The sequence below is a fragment of the Ambystoma mexicanum genome, chromosome 10 (assembly GCF_040938575.1).
Source record: "Ambystoma mexicanum isolate Mex_15411 chromosome 10, UKY_AmexF1_1, whole genome shotgun sequence".
NCBI lineage: Eukaryota > Metazoa > Chordata > Amphibia > Caudata > Ambystomatidae > Ambystoma > Ambystoma mexicanum.
This window is the reverse complement of record NC_090932.1, coordinates 967998750-968019387: the sequence shown is the minus strand read 5'-3', so window position 1 is coordinate 968019387 and position 20638 is coordinate 967998750. Positions and strand designations below refer to the sequence as shown.

The 20638-nt window shown below is 47.5% G+C and overlaps 1 protein-coding gene across 11 annotated transcripts in view; it reads right to left on the bottom strand.

The window, feature by feature from the left end:
- TNIK (TRAF2 and NCK interacting kinase) overlaps positions 1-20638 on the bottom strand; it is a 1364982-nt gene that overhangs the window by 1105129 nt on the left and 239215 nt on the right. The window lies entirely within an intron of this gene.

Sequence of the window (20638 nt, the reverse complement as noted above, 5' to 3'; positions counted from 1 at the left end):
CCTGTCCCCTCTCTACGCTTCCAATCACTCCCCTGGCATGCAACTACTAACCCCACACCACGATTTCAATTGCTTAAAAATGTATGCATATGAATGCAGGTGCCAATAATGAAATGCCTTACATTAGTAATTGCAGGGCCTTTATTAGCAGCTAAGCCCAGGCACCGTTTAACATCTGTGTGCTGTGCTGTCAGGCCATGGCTCTGTAGGTCAGCCAGAGCCAGTCAACATAGCCCAGCATTTCGGGGAAGGGAGAGGGTCGGGCCCGTTCCGCTCAATGGTGTTGCGCCACTGCGTGGAACTGCTCCAAGAACACGCATTATGACGTAGGGTGGCTTCTCGCGCAGGAGCCTCAGCCATTACATTGATGGACCAACTGGAGGAGGTCGTCCCGCTGCTGCAGAGCACGCAGCCCCATTCCTGGGGAGCACTACTGGAATACACTTAGCCAAGCCCAGAGGCATTCCCCAGGCATGTTCGGATATGCTCAGCCTGCTGTGCGTGAATCCCCTGGGGAGTCCGGCTACATGTTGCAAGGCAGGGGATCATCTGCGCTCGCTTTCATTTACATTCTAAATTGAAAATACAGAAAATCCAAAGTGGAAACAGTCGTCCAACAGATGCTCCATTCCCATTAAAGCCTTGTCCAATTAGACCTTCAAACTCATTTGTGGTATTAACCGTTTCATTTTGCAGACGCTGCTGAAAGGCATTAGTGCCTAAATACCCGGGCCATTAACGGTATGATGCAAAGCTCTGCAGAGCTCGCTGGGGACTCCATGCAAAAGCTCGAGCAAAGTGCAATGGATTAAGGTCATGTCAGTGCAACAGGACTGACCTGCTGCAGGTTTTCCATGCACTGAATTCTGCATGCTTTTACAGCCTTCTAGTCCTCGGCGTGCTTCAGTTCTAGGGGGGGTCTGTAACTAGTGATTAACTACTGTTGTAAATTCATTTCAAACAACACATATTAGCTGAAAAATGTTGCAGGAATGACTTTCACTCTACAAATAGATCTAGCCAAGTCCAGTGCCAGAAATGGGAAAACATACTCTGGGAACCCTCTCACCCCTCCTTCCTGCGTAGAGCTGGTATGGGGGAGGGGGGGGCTTAGGATCAGAGCGATAGCCCAGGTCAAGAAGCACCCAATTTCTTCAAGGAACCAAATCCTTACGATTTTCATAAAAACAAAGAGCATTTTGGGAACATAAGAAGGACCACAGAATGTTCAGCATTAACATATCTGAGCAAGTAATGCAGGTAGGAATCTTTGCTCTTTGCATTTGACACAATACTTACCACAAGAGAAACATGTCTGTAAATTGCAGGACATATATGGGATACATTACTCCCCGTAATCGTATTTCTGATGCTTCTATCTGCTTAGATCACATGCTGTGCATAGGCCGACATCTAGTGGAAGCTCCGGAGTATTACAGTTTGTTTTTCGAAACTCGAAAATGGGCGTCGACATAGGTCATGCCAGTAATACTATCCCTAGAGTGACGTCCACTGTACCCATGATCCCTCACGCGTGTAGGACCCTCAGATAGTATTTTTTTTTTATTGCATTTGTCATATGCCCAAGCCCAAGGGTATCACGGCGTGATTGTGAGTGTTTTGTGGAGTATTCTGGCTTGGATGGGTAGCCAATGTGCATCTCTCCTGTGGTGTGAAATGTGATCTCTTTTGCTTATACCTAGTGCTGATCATAATGCTTTGTTCTGTAATAGCTGCATTTTGTTGTTTTTTTTGTGGGGTGTCTAGGAGGAGTATGTTACAGTAGTCTAATTTGGTTAAGATGAGGGCTCTTGCTAGTGTGATGCAGTTTTGTTGCGTGAGGAATGGGCAGCTTAGTGCGATAAGTTTGGTACTGTATGCTGTGGTTGAGGCAAGTGCGCTGATGTGCTTGCATATGGAAAGGCTAGAGTCCAAGTATACTCCTAGAGTTTTCACTTGGTTAGAGATGGGAATCGGTGTATTGTCGACTATGGATGTGTAAAGTGGGTGGAGCTTGGCTAGGCGGGCTGGAGAGCCTAATATGAGGATCTCCGTTTTTTCTTCATTGAGACATAAGCTATTTGCAGCCATCCTGTTTTGGATGATGGTGTACATTCTATTGACACGGATGGTGTCCTGTTCTAAACTGGCTGAGTTAGGAATAAGTATTTGTGTGTCATCTGCAAAGTTCATGTAAATTACTCCCATAGCGTCTAATGCTGCGAAGAGTAGTTTGATGTAGGCGTTGTAAAGCGTGGGAGAGAGGCAGGATCCTTGGTGGACTCCTATTGGGACGGAGATAGGATCAGCTGCGGTGCCTCCTATGGATACTCTTGATGTGCGGTCTGAGAGAAAAGATTTAATCCAAGAAGTTGCTTCCTTGGAGAAGTGAAAGTTGTTTGAAAGGGTTTGGCATAGTTTGGTGTGGTCTACTAAATCAAACGCAGCGGAAAGGTCAAGCAGGAGCAGAATGCATAGGTTTCCTGATTCCCTGACCGCATCCATTTGGTTTTTTAAATCCAGTCGCACTGTTTCAGTGCTGTGACTAGGTCGGAAACCTGATTGTCGCCTAGTAATTTGTTGTCTTTGAGGTGGGCTTGGACTTGGGTATAGGCAATTTTGTCTATGATTTTCAAAAGGAAGGGTACTGTAGTGATGGGTCTGTAGTTAGTGGGGATGGTGGCGTCTAATGAGGTTTTTTTTTTTTAGAAGGGGGTGACCCAGGCTTCTTTAATGCTAGGTGGGATGGTCTTGGTAGAGAATGAGGCGTTTATAAATTGAGTAATAATGGGTGCTAAGGCTGGCGCACAGTCCTTGATTAGTTTGGCTGGGACCTTATCTCCTTTACAATTAGAAGGTTTTAGTGTAGCTATTGTTTTTTGTATTTGGGCTATAGTCACTGGTGTGAAGGGAACGTCTGGTGTGTTGGCTATGCGGGGTGGTGAGGTAGTCTCGGCTAGGGGGCCTAGCATTTTTTTTTGGGCTTCAATTTTGTTTTGCAGTGTGCTGATTTTAGCAGCTAGGGCATCTTGAATGTTTGAGCACCAGGCTTTATTTACTACAACAGTAGAGGATGGATGAATGGGTATTTCCAATTCCTCGATAATAGCAAATAGTTCTTTGCTATTAGAGGAGGCATTCATTATGCGTGTGTTAAGTAAATTAGCTTTCTGTATGTATACTTCAGTTTTGTAGGTTTTGGCAGCTATTTGTAGTTCTTTTTTCAGTACAGTGGTGGGTTTTTTTCTAGTTAAGTGTTCAAGCGCTCTTTTTTTTCTCCTAAGCTCGATGAGTTCATCATTGAACCAGATGTTACTGGGCTTGGGTTTAGGTCGTTTGGCTCGGAGAGGGGCTATTTCATCAATTGCTAACTGTAGGCAGTTGTGGTAGTGTAGAGCGATAGTTTCTGGGTTGTGCATCGGTGTGGGTTTGGTGTTTAATAGTTTGTCTAGCAGTGGCGTTAGGTTTTCTGAGGTTAGTTTCTTAGTGTTTCTCATTAAAATAGGTAGCGAGGGCAGAGAGGGAGGTGAAGGGTCAATCGTAGTGATGATGTCGAAAGTGATGAGGGAGTCATCAGCCCAGGATAATTCCATAATGTCTTTTAGATGTACCTTGGTATTTAGGTTAAGATCCAGTCAAGGATTCTTCCTTTGGTATGGGTTGGGGCATAAGACTTCTTTTACTCTGCGAATATAACTCTGACTCAAGGGCAGCTATGCAACGACAATAATAAGAATTGGCACGTTAAAGGTTCAAAACAGTATATGGATCGCTTTCTAGGAGCGCTATCTAGCTGTTTAAGATATCATTACCATTGGTAACAAGCAAACATTGTAATGATAGCGCCAATGCTAAGTGCAGAGTGCTGCTAATGTCAGAGTTGGCTGAGATGCTGTCGGTGGCGCAGAGAGAGACATAGCAGGCTAACATGCAGGAAATGCTAACAATATTTCAGAGTGGCTGAATGCAAATGCTATATCATAGGAAATATGTGGCGCAGTCATCTAAATATAAAATGCTGCTAATGCTGCAAAATCACTGTAATGCTACGGTAGACATACTGTGGCAGAGAGGTACAACATGCATTCGTGACCCGACCGTTAACAGGTTAGGATAAACAATATACAAAAGAGGTGGTGGTGACACAGATAGTCATGATAGTTTGTAAATAGAGTTTGGAGGCGTGAGTTGTAGGCTTCGTTGTTCCGGAGTATTAAGGGAGCGCAACAAAATATGCGAGGGTGAGTGACGCACATCAGTATCCCATGTAAAGGTCACACTATTTGGCCACAGCGTGGTGTGATTGTTGAGCAGCGACACAGGTAGATGTACTTACAATATGGCAGGGGACCGCTCGACCATCGCGGACAGGCGCAGACAGGCCCTTTTCCTCGTCCTTCTCCGAGACCGGCTTCCGCCTACCGGCTCTGGAGGGGGGGGGGTGGGCTCCTTAGCCAATCAGTAACTGCGGGGCTGAGAGGCTGGTCCAGGAAGTATCAGCTAAGGTAGCAGCCGAAATCGCTGACGGCCATAAAGCGTGAGTACAGATTATCCAGACGCAATCTCCTTCTCTGCCTGTAGCTACGGAGACAAACAGTTGGCCTGTTTTTCTTAGCGGCCTGGTCTTGTCTACATAGTAGAGGACCGCTCTTCGCACATCTAGAGTATGTAGTTTCAACTCAGCAGAGCTTTTGGGTTCTTGGAAGAAGGCCGGAAGCTCAATGGACTGGTTAACGTGGAATTTTGTAATTAACTTAGGTGAGAACCTAGCGTGTGTTCGTAGAACCAGTTTATCCTTATGAACAGTAAATAAATGATCCTGCACTGACAGAGCCTGAATTTCACTGACCCTTCTTATGGATGTAATGGCTACTAAGAAGGCAGTTTTATAGGTCAGGTGTTTGAGACTGGCTTTATGCATGGGTTCAAATGGTGCGCCCATGAGCTTAGCAAGCACTACATTAAGGTCCCATCCTGGTGGTGGGTTTGAAATTGGAGGGTGGAGTCTCTTTACCCCTTCCATGAAGGCTTTAACCACTGGTACTTTCCACCACGAAACCTTGCTATGGGAGGTGGTGTAGGCTGACCGCGCCACCAGGTGCACCTTGAGTGAATTAAATACCAACCCTGCATCCAGCAGGTGGAGCATGTAGGTGACAATATTGGAAGGAGTGCAATCAACCGGGTTGATTTGCTTATTCTGGCACCAGATAACAAATATTTTCCATTTATCAAAGTAACAGTGCCTCGTGTTTGGTTTCCTAGATTCCTTTAGGATGTCCATGCACCTCTGTGGTAAGTTGAGATGTCCAAACTCTATGACTTCAGGAGCCATGCTGCTAAGTTCATTGAGCTGGGTTGAGGATGCACTGTTTGACCTTGGTGCAGGGATAGTAGGTTGTGCCAGCACGGGAGTCTGATGGGTTCGCACACTGCTAGTCTGCGTAGGTGTGGGAACCATGGTTGCCTCACCCACATGGGAGCAACTAGGATGAGAGTCATCGATTCCCTGTGCATCTTGTTGACCACCTTCCTCATGAGAGGGGTTGGTGGAAAAGTGTAGGCAAACATCCCTGACCAGTTCATCCAAAGGGCGTTCCCCTTGGAGTCTGGCTGGGGGATCCTGGATGCGAATCCTGGGCCATTGCCTGTTTTCGCTTGTGGCAAATAGGTCTATAGTGGCGAAACCCCACTGTGAGAAGATGTGCTCTACGACTTCTCTGTGTAGACACCATTCGTGTTCTTCTGGGAGGGGATATCTGCTTAAAGCGTCTGCTAGTGAATTGAAATCCCCTGGAACATGTTGAGATGACAGGTAAAGGTTCCTCTGAGTCCCCTTGTCCACATTCTCTGGGCAAGCCTGGGCAGATTTGGCGAACGAGTCCCTTCCTGTTTGTTTATGTAAAACATTGCTGTCGTGCTGTCTGTTAAGATCTGCACTGACAGGTTCATCAGATGGGGTTCGAACACTCGAACCACTCTGAAGACTGCCAGAAGCTCTAGCAGATTGATGTGATTCTTGGCCACTGTGTGAGACCAGAGACCCTGCCCTGTGTGGTGAAGGAGGTGTGCTCCCCACCCCGATAGGGACGCATCTGTAGTGACTACAGCCTGTATCTCCGGATAGAAAAATGGTTTCCCCTTTGACAGGTTCTCTCTTGTCCACCAGTGAAGACTTTGTACAAAAGTTGGCGAAACGACCACTAGATCGTCCCACTGACCACTTGCCTGAGACCATTGTTTCGCCAACCATTCCTGCATGGGTCGCATGCGCAGGCGCGTGTGGGGAACCAGGTAAATACATAACACCATCATGCCTAGCAAACGCATCGCTTTGCGCACCCTTATCTGATGACCAGGCTGATATTGAGGAATTTGCAGTAGTATATTCCGAATTCTTTCCTCTGATGGAAAGGCCAACCCCTCTTGAGTGTTTAGGACAGCTCCTAGGAACTGTTTGGAAGTGCTTGGCACTAGGCTTGATTTTTTCTCGTTGATAGAGAAACCGAATTCAAAGAGGAGGTCGATAGTACTTTGGATGTTGGATCTGCAAATTATTGGGGTTTCCCCCTGAAGTGGGAGAATGGGACAAAAGACTCCCACCAATCCCCTCACGCCCCTGGCCTAGAGGATCGCGGCCCAGACACCCGCCACGAGAGGAGTTTGCCTATCTGCCAGACGACCAAATACCCTGGTACAGGAACATACGGATGTGCCCACCAGCCTGCCCACCAGCCTGCCCTGCCCAAGCCGACACCTGCAGCATGGATGAACTCGACTGAACCATTCAACAGTAAATAAACACATCGTTAGAGATGCCATGACGACCTAGCCAACGGTCAGAACAACCGTGCAAACATGCACACTGGACACTCCCACACCAATCCACACGAAGAACATATTCAGTGCTATGACGTAGGTGACGGACACACCCATTGACGCGCATCTTTATTATTTTTCACATAGGTTTTTCAAAATGCAGAAACGCAAGACGCACAACGAACTCATCTAAAATGCTTGCTGACGCTTCTCCTAACCCATGCATTGCGATGAGAAATATAACGAAGACATGATACTGGGGATAAAGCAATATGATACCGTAACTTAAAGTGCTGTGCATCAAACATCCCCACCTATGCACCAGGCCCAAGTAGGCCGCAAGCAAGAGCCTCCACGAACATTGAACGAGCAAGAGTACAATTGCTGACCCTGCAGAATGAGCCCTGCGAGAACGGACAGCCAAGGGAGCAATGTTGCAACTCGCATGCCACAAGCCGAAGCCAAGGTCACACCTGCAAACTAAGCCAGACACACAGTGGAAAATACAACATTAAATGTCCAGAATTCTGCCTCAACCACGGTCTCTCCTCACGTGACCAAGCCGAACCTGACAGGGTGCCAGACCCAGGAGGGAGAAGTCGCCTGGGTCCCACGTTTTGAGACACAGGCAGCAACAATGAAACGACCCAATGTACACCTACGGCGGTGGGAATAGTCTGCTCTCAAGCATATGAGCAAATCCACGCATTGTCTGCACAAACACATAGTTACATATTGTTGCAAATGACCCGGTGCACCGCGAGCTGGGAACAACGATGGTCCCAGGCTGGGAGGCTCGCAAGTGGACCAATCAGAACATTGGGCACTCATCACTGACACCATTAACATTAGCCAATCATTAGGGGTCTTTGTGTAACAATTTTCATGTATCTAATAGAAGGGACAACCCAAGTATACCACCTGACTGACCCTTAACCACTAACAGCGTTCTCTATACGTATGCTATACTAACCCTACCACTCGAGGAACCAATCCAGAGTGGCGATAGGTTTTTTGCTAACTTTCCCAGGTGACGCGAGTAGCGCGTCATACTGAGGCAAAAAGGGCCTGCGAGCCCCACGAATTTCGAGAGTCAGGACGGACGCGTACGCTCCTTGACCCATCCCTGCCGTTGTTTAATAAACAGCTGAACCACCTTGCTTCTTGCGTGTGCCTCATACTCATTTTTGGGATACGCGGGAGTAGTTGGGCCTCCCTGCCCGGGGGTCCGCGGACGGCCCAGCAGACCCCAGGAGAATTTCCCCCCGACAAGTTGGAGGCACTGCTGAGATCTGTTTAAGATCTGCTTTTATTCTATTTTTCCGAGTGCTCTCGTTGCGAGGAGGCCCGGCGGCGCGGCCCCCTCTGCCGCTGCCCCCTTTTTGAGGACTACAGGACCATCGCAGAACTGTGAGAAGACCAGACAGCGCAATCCGGATATTGGCCTTCGGGAGCCGGTTGAGAAGTATCCCGCCTGCGGTTGGCGAGTGTCCAGACGTTATCCAGACGAGGGGAGGTTGCGAGCCGCTTGGAGGGGTACATGCAGTCGAGCGGCCCCGCATCAAGAGAACTTGGTGAGTATGCCACGCACAACAAGCAATGTGAAATTGTGAGGGGGGGGGAATAGAATACGGGAGGTGGGAGGTGTTACACAGGTGCGCGGCGAAGTTTTGATAAATTAGTGTTGAGGGTGAAGTGAATGGTAGCTGGACAAGTGCGAGAGCAGTCCTCTACGTTACGGAAGAGGAGGGGGCGGAGCACGAAAACATCACGTGTGGCCGCTCGTAGACACTGATTGGCCTAGGTCGCGACCACCTGTAAGGGTGTGTGTGTGTGTGTGCGGTTTCCTACGATTTGGTGATTATTGATCAATGAGTAGATGAGGATCCCTATTGATCGAGCAGCAAACTCGATAGATAGATGACGTTTCCCTGTAGGCGGTAGCTAGCTGGTTGCCTAATACGGAAGATAATTGGCTGGTTAAGCCCTCCTGTCGAGGGGCGTATCACACGCGAGGCGACGCAGCGTGCGCAGTCTGATTATATTGTTGATTACCTTGTTCCAGGCGTGACAAGAGGACAGCTGTGGGGTTAACGGGGGTAGATTGCAAGCGTATTTCGAACTTTTTTTACCAGTAGTTTTGGAAGAGATCGGTGACATCACCAGTAGGGCTTTCATAGGCTACACAAGGCATTTTTCGGAGAGTGGTGGGGAAGAGAATAATGGTAAGGGAGTGGAGACGGAGATAAACGGTAACGAGTAGATCGGGGCAAGGTGAAAAGGGGGACATGGCCGCGCACGGAGAACGCCGGCCACGACAAGTGAAGAAAGAGGAGGAGGGGTAAAACAAAGTGGGACGGCTGTATAAGAACGTCACACAGGGCACGCAGTCGCAGGGGGCTACGTGCGCCTCGGCCGTAGGGGGCCGTAAAGGTGTTCGGTAAAGGAAGAAAAGAAAGAAAAGAATATACAAATGCAAATGCTATATTTTACTATTTTTCCTTAGCGGACAATCGCAAGTCCCCAAAATTACGGGGCCAGGTAAAGATCTAAGATTGTATAGCGTACACTGTTAGCAAGATAACCGCTACCAAATAGGGGTAGGATAACAAGTGAAGTGCTATGTCATACAGGACAGGATCGGTGGGGGGCGGGAACACCCTCACTACCCCGCTACAACATATATGTAAAATACTGTCACCCCATAGGGAGAAACTGATCAAATACAGCATAAAATGGACACAGGGGACAGACAACAAAATGACAACACCATGGCCGCCCTAATGGCAGTTTCGATCCATATACCCAACATTCACTATTAACCCATCTGCATAACACATACAAGGGGAAGAAGTTGACACACCACGTGGAGGTGTTTAGCTTATGGAGGATGTTCCAAGGGTCCCGACCAGGACCAAACGGAATGTTCACTATGGGGGAAACAACGGAAGCGAAGAAGATTAAGGAGGAGGGAGAGAATGGCGAAAAAGAGAGTGAAGGCACACAGAATACGGGGAACGGACAAGAGGGAGGAGAAAAGAGTAACAACCTAAACGAAAAGGAAATAAAAAAGGAACAGAGCGACGATATGCCCCTAGCGAAGGTAGTGAAAAAGGAGGAAGGGGGGTTATATCCTTTAACAGAACTACGAGAAATAGTAAGAGAACAATTAAGGGCGGCTGAGGGGTACTCGAACCCGGCATACAGCCCGCCACCATATACAGCTACAGGTGGCCACACGGGAGGGGAGCAGACTAGTACGACGGGATCAACTCATACGAAGATGCCCGCAGGGGAGGGGAGGACTGGCGAAGAACAGATCGCGGCAATAGGACATGATGAGTGGGTAGCTGCGCAGGTATTATTAAAATTACGAGGTTCATTAACAGGAGAAGAGAAGGAGGTAGTAAGGAAAATGGATGAGGATAATACCAGAAAGAGTGAAATGAAAGGGGAAGAGGGAAAAAGAAAGGAGGAAGAGCTGTTACGACAAAAGGAAGAGATTTTGGAGGAACGATTAGCAGAATTAAGGGATGAGCAGAATGCACTGATCAAGCAGCTTGAGAGAGAGGAAAGAGAGAGAGCACGGGAAAGGAAAGAAAGTAAGAATGAGTTGGAAAAAATGAGAGAACGAACTGAGGAGCAAAAGAGAGAAGCCGAAAGGGTAAAGGCAGTAGCAGAAAGGGTATCCAGAGCAGCACTGCGTGACAAGAAAAGAGAGGAAGAAGAGAAAGAAAAAGAAATGGAGATATGGAAGAGGAGAATACTATCAGAAACGACAAAGAAATACGAAGAAGGGAGGATGATAGAGAGTATATTAGAGCGGGAAAGAGCGAGATGGGAAAGGAAGAGAGAAGAAGAAAGGATATTGGAAAAGATGAGTAGTGAAGTAATGGAGGAATTAATAAAGAAAAGAGGAAATTGGTAGAGAAATAGCGGAGAAAAAAGAAGGGGAAAGAGAAGATAAGAGAAGGGAGAGTGAAGTAAGGAGGTATGTACGCAGAGACACAGAAGTTGCAACAACATCAGCACAAAGGGGAGCAATTGGTAAAGAAGAAACGGGAGGAACGGATCTAATAGACTTAAAAACAGTAACGATTAGGGGGGAAAAGACAGATTGGGGGTTGTCACTCCTGGATGACTTTTGAAGTGAGGAAGAAGAAGGAATGGAGAAGGAAGGAAGAAATAGGGAAAGGGAAAGCCTAGATAAATTATACATCACCCGGACAAACAGAGAATCACCATGGGCCTGCAGGAGAAAGAAAGAACTGGAGGGAAGTGAGGGGGAAAAGCAAGGAATGGCGGGAAGGCAGACACGTGCAGCTACACCCTCATCATCCCGTCCAACATGCTCCACCACCCCACACTCATCCCGTGCAACATGCCCACCTACACCCGCATCCGCCCCTCATGAACTCACACCCTATGCAGGCAGGCTTAGAGATCTCCCTGGACGCAGGCAGGAAGAACGAATACACACGCCTACATCAAATAAAGGAAATGATAAAAGAAGGGGAAGAGATGGAGAAGAAACAGTTACGAGCAGGGGAAATATGGACACAACTGACGATGTAGACGACACGGAAGAAGAGGAGGGGTACACGGACTCGACTTTGGGGAACCCAGGGGGTCAAACAGGACACAACTTAATGCCACTTCTGGAGAGGGGAGGGGTTAGACCACAATACGTCCCCTGGAAGCATGCAGACAAGGAAAATATAAAGTGCAGGCTCCCATCATTAAGTGGAGGTGCGGGAAAATGGATATATGAAATGGAAAAACACACCGCAGGACAGAAACTGGCAGTAGGGGATGTAAAGGGTCTTCTAATATCAATATTGGGGGATGCAGCAGATGACATCTGGAAGAGAGCAGGCTTCCCCGGGGTCACAATAACAAACACATCACACGATGGGGCACCATTCGCAAACTGCAGACATGCATTATGGCAAGCGTTGAGGGTACAGTACCCAGACACATCAGACATAGGAGCAATTACATCACGCAAGATGCGTGAGAACGAAGATCCTGTTGATTATATCCAGGAAATTCAAGAGAAGTGACGTATGGAAACTAGAGAACAATGGGACAAAACACCAGCAATATTCTATCATATACTAATACAAGGGCTCCCAGAAGCAGTTCAGAAACAACTGATGAAGGTAGTGGGGATGGAAGCAAAAGCATGGCCAGAAATACAACTGACGATAGTACATCATTGTAGGACATGGCAAGAAAAGATGAAACAAAAGGAAGAGGATAGAAAAGCGGAAGAGGCTAAATTGGTACAGAGAAAACTTACTAAATACACGATGGAAGGTGCACTAATAACTACACCTACAACAATGGACTCAAAACCCCACACAAGTAGTGGCTGCACAAGATCCCTCCCAAATACAATCATCACAGATTGTAGCACAACAGCTGCCACCACCCCAACCATACACGACTAACATGGGAGGAGGATACTCAACGGCAGGAGCTGGATATTATAATTATAACAGGGGAAGGGGAGGAATGATGAGGGGGAGGGGATACGGCTATAACACACAACAGCAAGGGGGAGGGTTCCGAAATTTCTACCCCACCGGGCAACCAGTATACCAGGACAATTCAGGGAGCTTTCCATGGCAGAACAGGGAACCACCGGTATGTTGGATTTGTGGATTACTAGGGGACATGTCACGCACATGTAGAATGAGACCCGGCACACCAGCATGGGGAGAACAGGGACAACAAGGGCCTACAAAGGAACAGCAGGGCATCCAACAACAGCAGGCACTGCAACCGGGAAATGTGCAGCAACAACTAGTAACACAACAACAGCCACAGACATATTCACTACCACAACAACAGGTAGCGATAACACAACAACGTCAAGTGCAGCAAGTACAGCAACCTGCCCAAATTCAAGACCATAAAATAACCTCTACCAATACACAACTACAGCAAACACAACTGGGAAGGGTGACGGTCCTGGGACACAACCCTTACACAGGAAGTGGTCAATCATTATACCCACAATAGGACAGCCCACAGACGGCCTTGGTGTGTCCCATCCTGTCGGTAACACCTAATAGTGCGGAGGAACCACGCATAGAGGTAACGATAGGTGACAAATAATTATCATTCCTTGTTGACACCGGGGCGACCCGGTCTTGCATAAGGGAAGGTAAATTTAAGATGTCAGGTGAGGCCATGAACACCCAAGGATTCTCTGGGGCTAGGGGGTTGGTTCCCTTTACTGATAGCATTCCCTTATCGATAGGGGATTATGACATGTCCGTCCTGCTTTTATATTCTAGGGACTCACCAGTAAACATACTTGGGAGAGACATAATGAGCAGGTTGAATATGACGATCTCCTTTACGGAGGACGGCATAATTTGCTCCACTCCTGGAATAAACATGCTCACTGCACGGCAAATTATGCAAGCATACTGTGGACAGACAGTGATTAGCAGTAATGAAAGCAGTGTTGGCTCAAAAAACAAGCATGGGTTACAAACCAGTATCATTTTACAGCGGTCACTTGGATCCTGTAATGTTAGGACATTTCCCTTGCGAACAAGGTCTCGCCGCAGCTGCCTTCGCGGTAGAGAAAGCATCATCAATTACAATGGGGTGCCTAACCACACTATTTGTGGAACATGCACTATTTGCAATATTGAACAAGCCTAAGTCCACACTAACCACGCAGAGGGCGTCAGGTTATGAGATCATCTTATCTAGACCAGAATTATCAATTGTTAGATGCAGCACAGTTAATCCTGCAAGGTTTATAGCGGAAGTCATTGAGGAAGGCGACTATGCACATGATTGTACGCAGACTACTGAAATGTACTCATGTACTAGAAAAGTTGAAGAGGACGCGCTAAATGGAGGAGAGCTCTTGTTCATTGATGGGTCATCAACAATAGACCAGAGTGATGGGATAAGGAGAACTGGGGCAGCAGTGGTAAAAATGACAGAGGAATTGGTGTGTGTGGCGGTGAAATGCGTACAATTACCACACATTACTCTGCTCAAGCAGCAGAATTGGTTGCACTGATCTTGGCGTTGAAGGAAAGCTTTGACAAAAGAGTGACTATATATTCTGACAGCGCATATGTCACATCTACTGTCCACTCAGGATTGTCCAAATGGAGGAGAAGAGGGTTTAGGAGAGCTGACGGCACCCCAGTGCAACATGCTCTCTTGTTAGCTGAGTTAATTGAAGTAATAAATGATCCCCAAGAACTAGCTTTGGTCAAACGTCTCGCACACACTAACGGAGAAGATCATATCTCAAAAGGAAATGCAGCAGCAGACGCACATGCGAAGTATGCCACATATTTTGGTGAGATATGGAACCCCCCCAGAGTCAGAGAGAGGGAGAGGGAGGGGGATAGCTAAAGAGATGTTGATGAGAGAAGGGTACACCCATCTCCCAGCCACACAGATAATGGAGTTACAAGCGGCTGCACCAATGGCAGAAAAAGAAATATGGGTAAAAAGAGGATGTACAATGTCGCCAACTGACGCACTATGGCGCCAGGGTAACACTGGAAAGATGGTAATGCCATTGGCACTATTGAACACCGCCCTGAGCCAACTCCACCACCCAGCCCACACAGCCAAGGAAGTTATTGCAGCACGAATTAGGGAAGATTGGTTCTGTCCCGAGTTAAATTCCCATGTGACAAATTTTATCAGCAATTGTCTCACATGTCAACAGTTTACGGCCGGTCACACGCTGAAAGTGATAAAAGGTACTATACCCCGGACAGAGGGACCCTTCCTGCACATCCATATTGACTACGTTGATATGATAAACGTATGTCAAGGAAATAGGTATAGGATTGTAGTAGTATGCCCATTCTCCAGGTGGATTGAGGCTGGACCCTGCTCACATCCAGATGCATTTAGAGCAGCTAAATTTCTAGTGAGGGAGGTTTTCCCCAGGTGGGGAGTGTGCGAGGTACTGCGGTCGGATAACGGCCCGCATTTCGCTAATGAAATGTTCCAGCACATCACATCCTTACTGAACATCAAGCATAAATTTGCATGTGCATATCACCCGCAGGCCAACGGTATATGCGAACGCCTGAATGGCCTACTGAAGGAGGCAATTACAAAGATACAGCAAACAACAAAGAAGAGTTGGATGTATTGCCTTCCGCTAGCTCTATTTGAGCTGAGGAATAGACCAGGCTCCGACCACCACCTCACTCCTCATGAGGTGGTGACCGGACGTCAAATGCGCCTTCCTCTAACGCCAACATCAAGGGCATTCACAGACTATGAAAACACTGCAACTGTTCTTGTTGATGAAATGTACCAATATGTGTCTTCTTTGATTACTAGTGTAGTGTTTGCGTCTCAACAGCTCGAGCGCACGCGGGGCATGTCTAAGAGTTATCAACAAGAAGACGAGGACCAAGGATCGGAAAAGGAAAAACTGTGCAAAATTGCTAAAGGTGACCACGTGCTACTCCGCAATTTCAATAGAAAGTGGAACAGCTCACGCTTCACTGGTCCCCACCTTGTAGAGGAGGTATCTACGAGAGCAGTAAAGTTGCAGGATAAGCGTGCTTGGAATCACCTACATGACGTAAAGATCTGCAAACTCCAGACCCGCCCTAGCTTCACCGACAAGGCCATTGGAAGAACAGCGACAGCGTCACCCACGGAGGAAGACACTTCTACCACAGCTGACGACCTAAGTGTCTCCATATCCTGCCACCCCCCAGATTCCCCAGAGACAACTACTGAAATAGAAACTGGTAATTCCCATACCGCCTACCCCATGGTCACACAATCAAAGAGTAAAGAGACTTCCGCCAGTTGAACCCCAAACCCTCTGCCCACCGACCTCCTACCCACTACAGTAACCACCCAATTGAAGGACATTGTCTTGCACATATACACATGTAAACACTTGAATGTTCTCTTTTTTCTTTCTCGCACATGCAGGTACCGCGTATTATTGTATTGCTAAGAAAACAGATTAACTAATAAAGACCATTGCCCAGGAGTAGATGCTACCCTCAGACGATAACTACCCTGAAGCCCTATCACACCAATTTGTCTATCACATAAAAAGGCCAAAGTACCTAAAAAGAAGGAGGGTACGTGTCTACTACACAGCATTTATCTTGGCCATAGAACAATCAATGCCCCATCTTCACCAACACTTGCCTGCCCTAAGAGACAGATCGCTTAGATTGGCATGGGAACAGCTCTTCGCCTGGGCACTGAACGACTACTTGATAGGGAGAGCTTGAAAACAACAACTAACACTAATAACAAGCCTATTGAGAATTTCCAGGCGGGCAACTTTAACGTCGCAAGAATAAGCTGCCGGACTGCAGCAAGGTAAGAGCAAAATGCCGGTGAGACTAGCTTCTGTAATAAAGATGATAGGGATTTTGATGATCACTGGGTTTTTGGTTGCCTCTGTATGGCAGAAAAGTTATGCTATCAATATTTTGGCTGTACCCAAACCTAATGTACCCCCACCCACGGCTGCAACAGGTGTTACGTCAGGTGGTACTAGCAAGCCTCCACATAAGGGAAATAGAGTTAAACGTAGCACATACTCAGATAATAAAGGTATTGATAATTACATAACAGATTCAGCACATGTCTCGAACAACATGTGGTACCAACACATGACCCAAATAGGTAAGCAGACAACAGAAGACAGCTGCTACGTCTGCTCATTGATCCCATACGCCATGAGCGCTTCTCGAACATTCGTTGCCACGGAAATAGATGAAAAGACAGCACAATGTATAATATACCTGGCACTGTACCAAACGAGAGGGAGATTTCAAGGGACGGTGGTGAGACTGGTGTGGAAAACGCGAGACACATATCCATACGAAAACAACTTCCTCAAGACTTATTTGAGTTACCACAAAAGCAGTTTGCATGCTGAAGCATTCAGATACATGACAAGTGGTCCTGAAAAGGGAGAAACGAAGAAAGTAACACTACAATACCTACCATGTGACTGGTACGCCACTGAAGTTCCTGGTACACAAGGATGTTGGGAAAGACCACTGGTAACAATAACAGGGAAGGTGTACATGGACAACAAATGGGACATAGGAGTGATTGGCAGCAACATGGTAACAAGAGAAAATATTACAACTATTGATGAACACAATAACAGATGTTGGACGATTTGGGGCAAGTACGTACCCATGATGACGTGGATGGAGAAGGATGAAGACCCAATGAGCATACTGCCGCTGTCTGCACCTAAAATATGCTACCAACATAGAGGAGAAGTGGATGTGGGATACAACACCAACTGTGCAAGCGTGATAGAGTTACCTGAGGGGGGGGAGCAGGAACAGCAGTATTAATGGACCATTACTGGGCCTGCGGAAACAAGGCATATCACACACTGCCCCCCTCTGTGGCATGGTATATGCACAATGGTACACATTAATGTACCATCACTAGTGGTGCCCCAGAAACATGTGAACATGGCCAACTTCCCTAAAATGGATGAAGGAAACAAGAGGAAGAAGAGATCTGTAAAACCTCAGAAGGGGTCAGAGAATGAAAACAACAACAACAACAACAATGTCCTGAATAGAAAGAAGAGACAAGGAGAACCTCTGACAGGAAATTACCTATGGGGAAGGTCGGAAACAGCACTCACTTCAATCCCACTAGAACACAGACTATTCAGCAGAGCAGCAATGTTCTTCTCGTCAATAATACATCCGGGACTACAAGCTTACGCAAACGCAAAATGGCTCCAGATAACTCGATGGGAGCTAACGATGACAATTAATTCTACAGTAAATGGATTCAACGCAATAAAAGAGGAACTGCGAGCAGTGAGGATGGTAGCACTACAGAACAGATATGTATTAGATCTCCTTACAGCAATGGAAGGAGGAGTTTGCGCAAAGATAGGACAATCATGCTGCACATTTATTCCTGCTAACGATGCTGACAATGGTACACTGACAGAAGCAGTATCACAACTGGCCCAGATGCACTCCAAAATGATGGAAGAAAGTAAAGGAGTGAAGAAGGATGACAGCTGGTTTTCAAGGTTATGGTCATGGATGCCATGTCGGACGGACTGAAGATTATAGTTGGATGAATAATACTGGCTGGAGCTGCACTGATCATAATAAGATTTTGGAAGGCCTGGAAGGCACGCACTACAGACGAAATGATCGAAATGGTTGGTATGCACCCCTTGATGCCGACAGATGATGGCCAGCACACAGACACAATAATAAAAGAAAGAGAAAAACTGCGCAAACAGATCATCACCAACCACCTGGACCCACCATCTGTGAAGCTCGAAAACCCAGAAACCCAAGGAGCTACATAGGGAAATGGGTATACTGCACACCTGGAGGAACCTGTGTATATATGTATTGGTCATTTGAAAACCATGTCAACCACTATGGACACTTGGGAGGAGTAACTAAAATATGGAGAGTAAGAGGAGATAAGGAAAAAGATATGTTTGTGGTCGACAAGTCGACCAGAGGGGGGACTGAAGTGGGAGAATGGGACAAAAGACTCCCACCAATCCCCTCACGCCCCTGGCCTAGAGGATCGCGGCCCAGACACCCGCCACGAAAGGAGTTTGCCTATCTACCAGACGACCAAATACCCTGGTACAGGAACATACGGATGTGCCCACCAGCCTGCCCACCAGCCTGCCCTGCCCAAGCCGACACCTGCGGCATGGATGAACTCGACTGAACCATTCAACAGTAAATAAACACATCGTTAGAGATGCCATGACGACCTAGCCAACGGTCAGAACACCCGTGCAAACATGCACACTGGACACTCCCACACCAAACCACACGAAGAACAAATTCAGTGCTATGACGTAGGTGACGGACACACCCACTGACGCGCATCTTTATTATTTTTCACATAGGTTTTTCAAAATGCAGAAACGCAAGACGCACAACAAACTCATCTAAAATGCTTGCTGACGCTTCTCCTAACCCATGCATTGCGATGAGAAATATAATGAAGACATGATACTGGGGATAAAGCAATATGATACCGTAACTTAAAGTGCCGTGCATCAAACATCCCCACCTATGCACCAGGCCCAAGTAGGCCGCAAACAAGAGCCTCCACGAATATTGAACGAGCAAGAGTACAATTGCTGACCCTGCAGAACAGACAGCCAAGGGAGCAATGTTGCAACTCGCATGCCACAAGCCGAAGCCACGGTCACACCTGCAAACTAAGCCAGACACACAGTGGAAAATACAACATTAAATGTGCAGAATTCTGCCTCAACCACGGTCTCTCCTCACGTGACCAAGCCGAACCTGACAGGGTGCCAGACCCAGGAGGGAGAAGTCGCCTGGGTCCCACGTTTTGAGACACAGGCAGCAACAATGAAATGACCCAATGGACACCTACGGCGGTGGGAATAGTCTGCTCTCAAGCATATGAGCAAATCCACGCATTGTCTGCACAAACACATAGTTACATATTGTTGCAAATGACAGATGCACCGCGAGCTGGGAACAATGATGGTCCCAGGCTGGGGGGCTTGCGAGTGGACCAATCAGAACATGGGGCACTCATCACTGACGCCATTAACATTAGCCAATCATCAGTGGTCTTCGTGTAACAATTTTCATGTATCTAATAGAAGGGGCAACCCAAGTATACCACCTGACTGACCCTTAACCACTAACAGCGTTCTCTATACGTATGCTATACTTACCCTACCACTCGAGGAACCAATCCAGAGTGGCCATAGGTTTTTTGCTAACTTTCCCAGGTGACGCGAGTAGCGCGTCATACTGAGGCAAAAAGGGCCTGCGAGCCCCACGAATTTCGAGAGTCAGGACGGACGCGTACGATCCTTGACCCATCCCTGCCGTTGTTTAATAAACAGCAGAACCACCTTGCTTCTTGCGTGTGCCTCATACTCATTTTTGGGATACGCGGGAGGAGTTGGGGCCTCCCTGCCCGGGGGTCCGCGGACGGCCCAGCAGACCCCGGGAGAATTTCCCCCCCGACACCCCGTGATGAGCCAGTCATCCAGGTTAGGGTACACTGGGATTGCCTCCCTGTGTAGGTGTGCTGCCGCCACCGCCAGTACCTTGGTGAATACCCTTGGAGCCGAGGCTATACCGAAGGGCAGCACCTTGAACTGGTAGTGCTGACTGTCCACCTTGAAGCGCAAGAATCTTCTGTGTGCTAGGAACATGGAAATATGAAAATAGGCATCTTTCATGTCCAATGTTGCCATGTAATCCCCTCTTTTTAGGAGCGGGATTACCTCTTGGAGAGTAGTCATGCAAACATTTTGGGGCTTGACATACTTGTTTGCAGGGTGTAAGTCTAATACTGGGCGCATTGTCAAATCTTTTTTTGGCACAAGGAAGTAAGTTGCATAAATAACCTTGTTTACCTGGTTGCCCGGGACGAGTTCTATCGCGTCCTTTGCGAGAAGATTGACAATTTCCTCAAGGAGGATCTTTTCGTGGTCCAGGGAATGCATCTTTTGTCATGGAGGGTGGTTGCGGGGACGCTCCAGCAGTTCGATGCAGTATCCTGCGGACACTGTGGACAGCACCCATCTGTCCGATGTGATCCGTTGCCATGCTTGGGTGAAGTTGGAAATGCGCCCCCTACTGGGGATGCGTGGGAAGGGACCCTGAACAGAACGTCACTGTTTAGCGGGAGGCATACCGCCTCTGCCTGGGCTGACTCTTCCTCTACCACGGCTCCTTTTATTACCTCTGCCTTAACTTTGGGTAGTCTGTTGGTTGCCACCCCATGATGTACCCTGTCCCTGTGCGTAATTGGAGCCCCT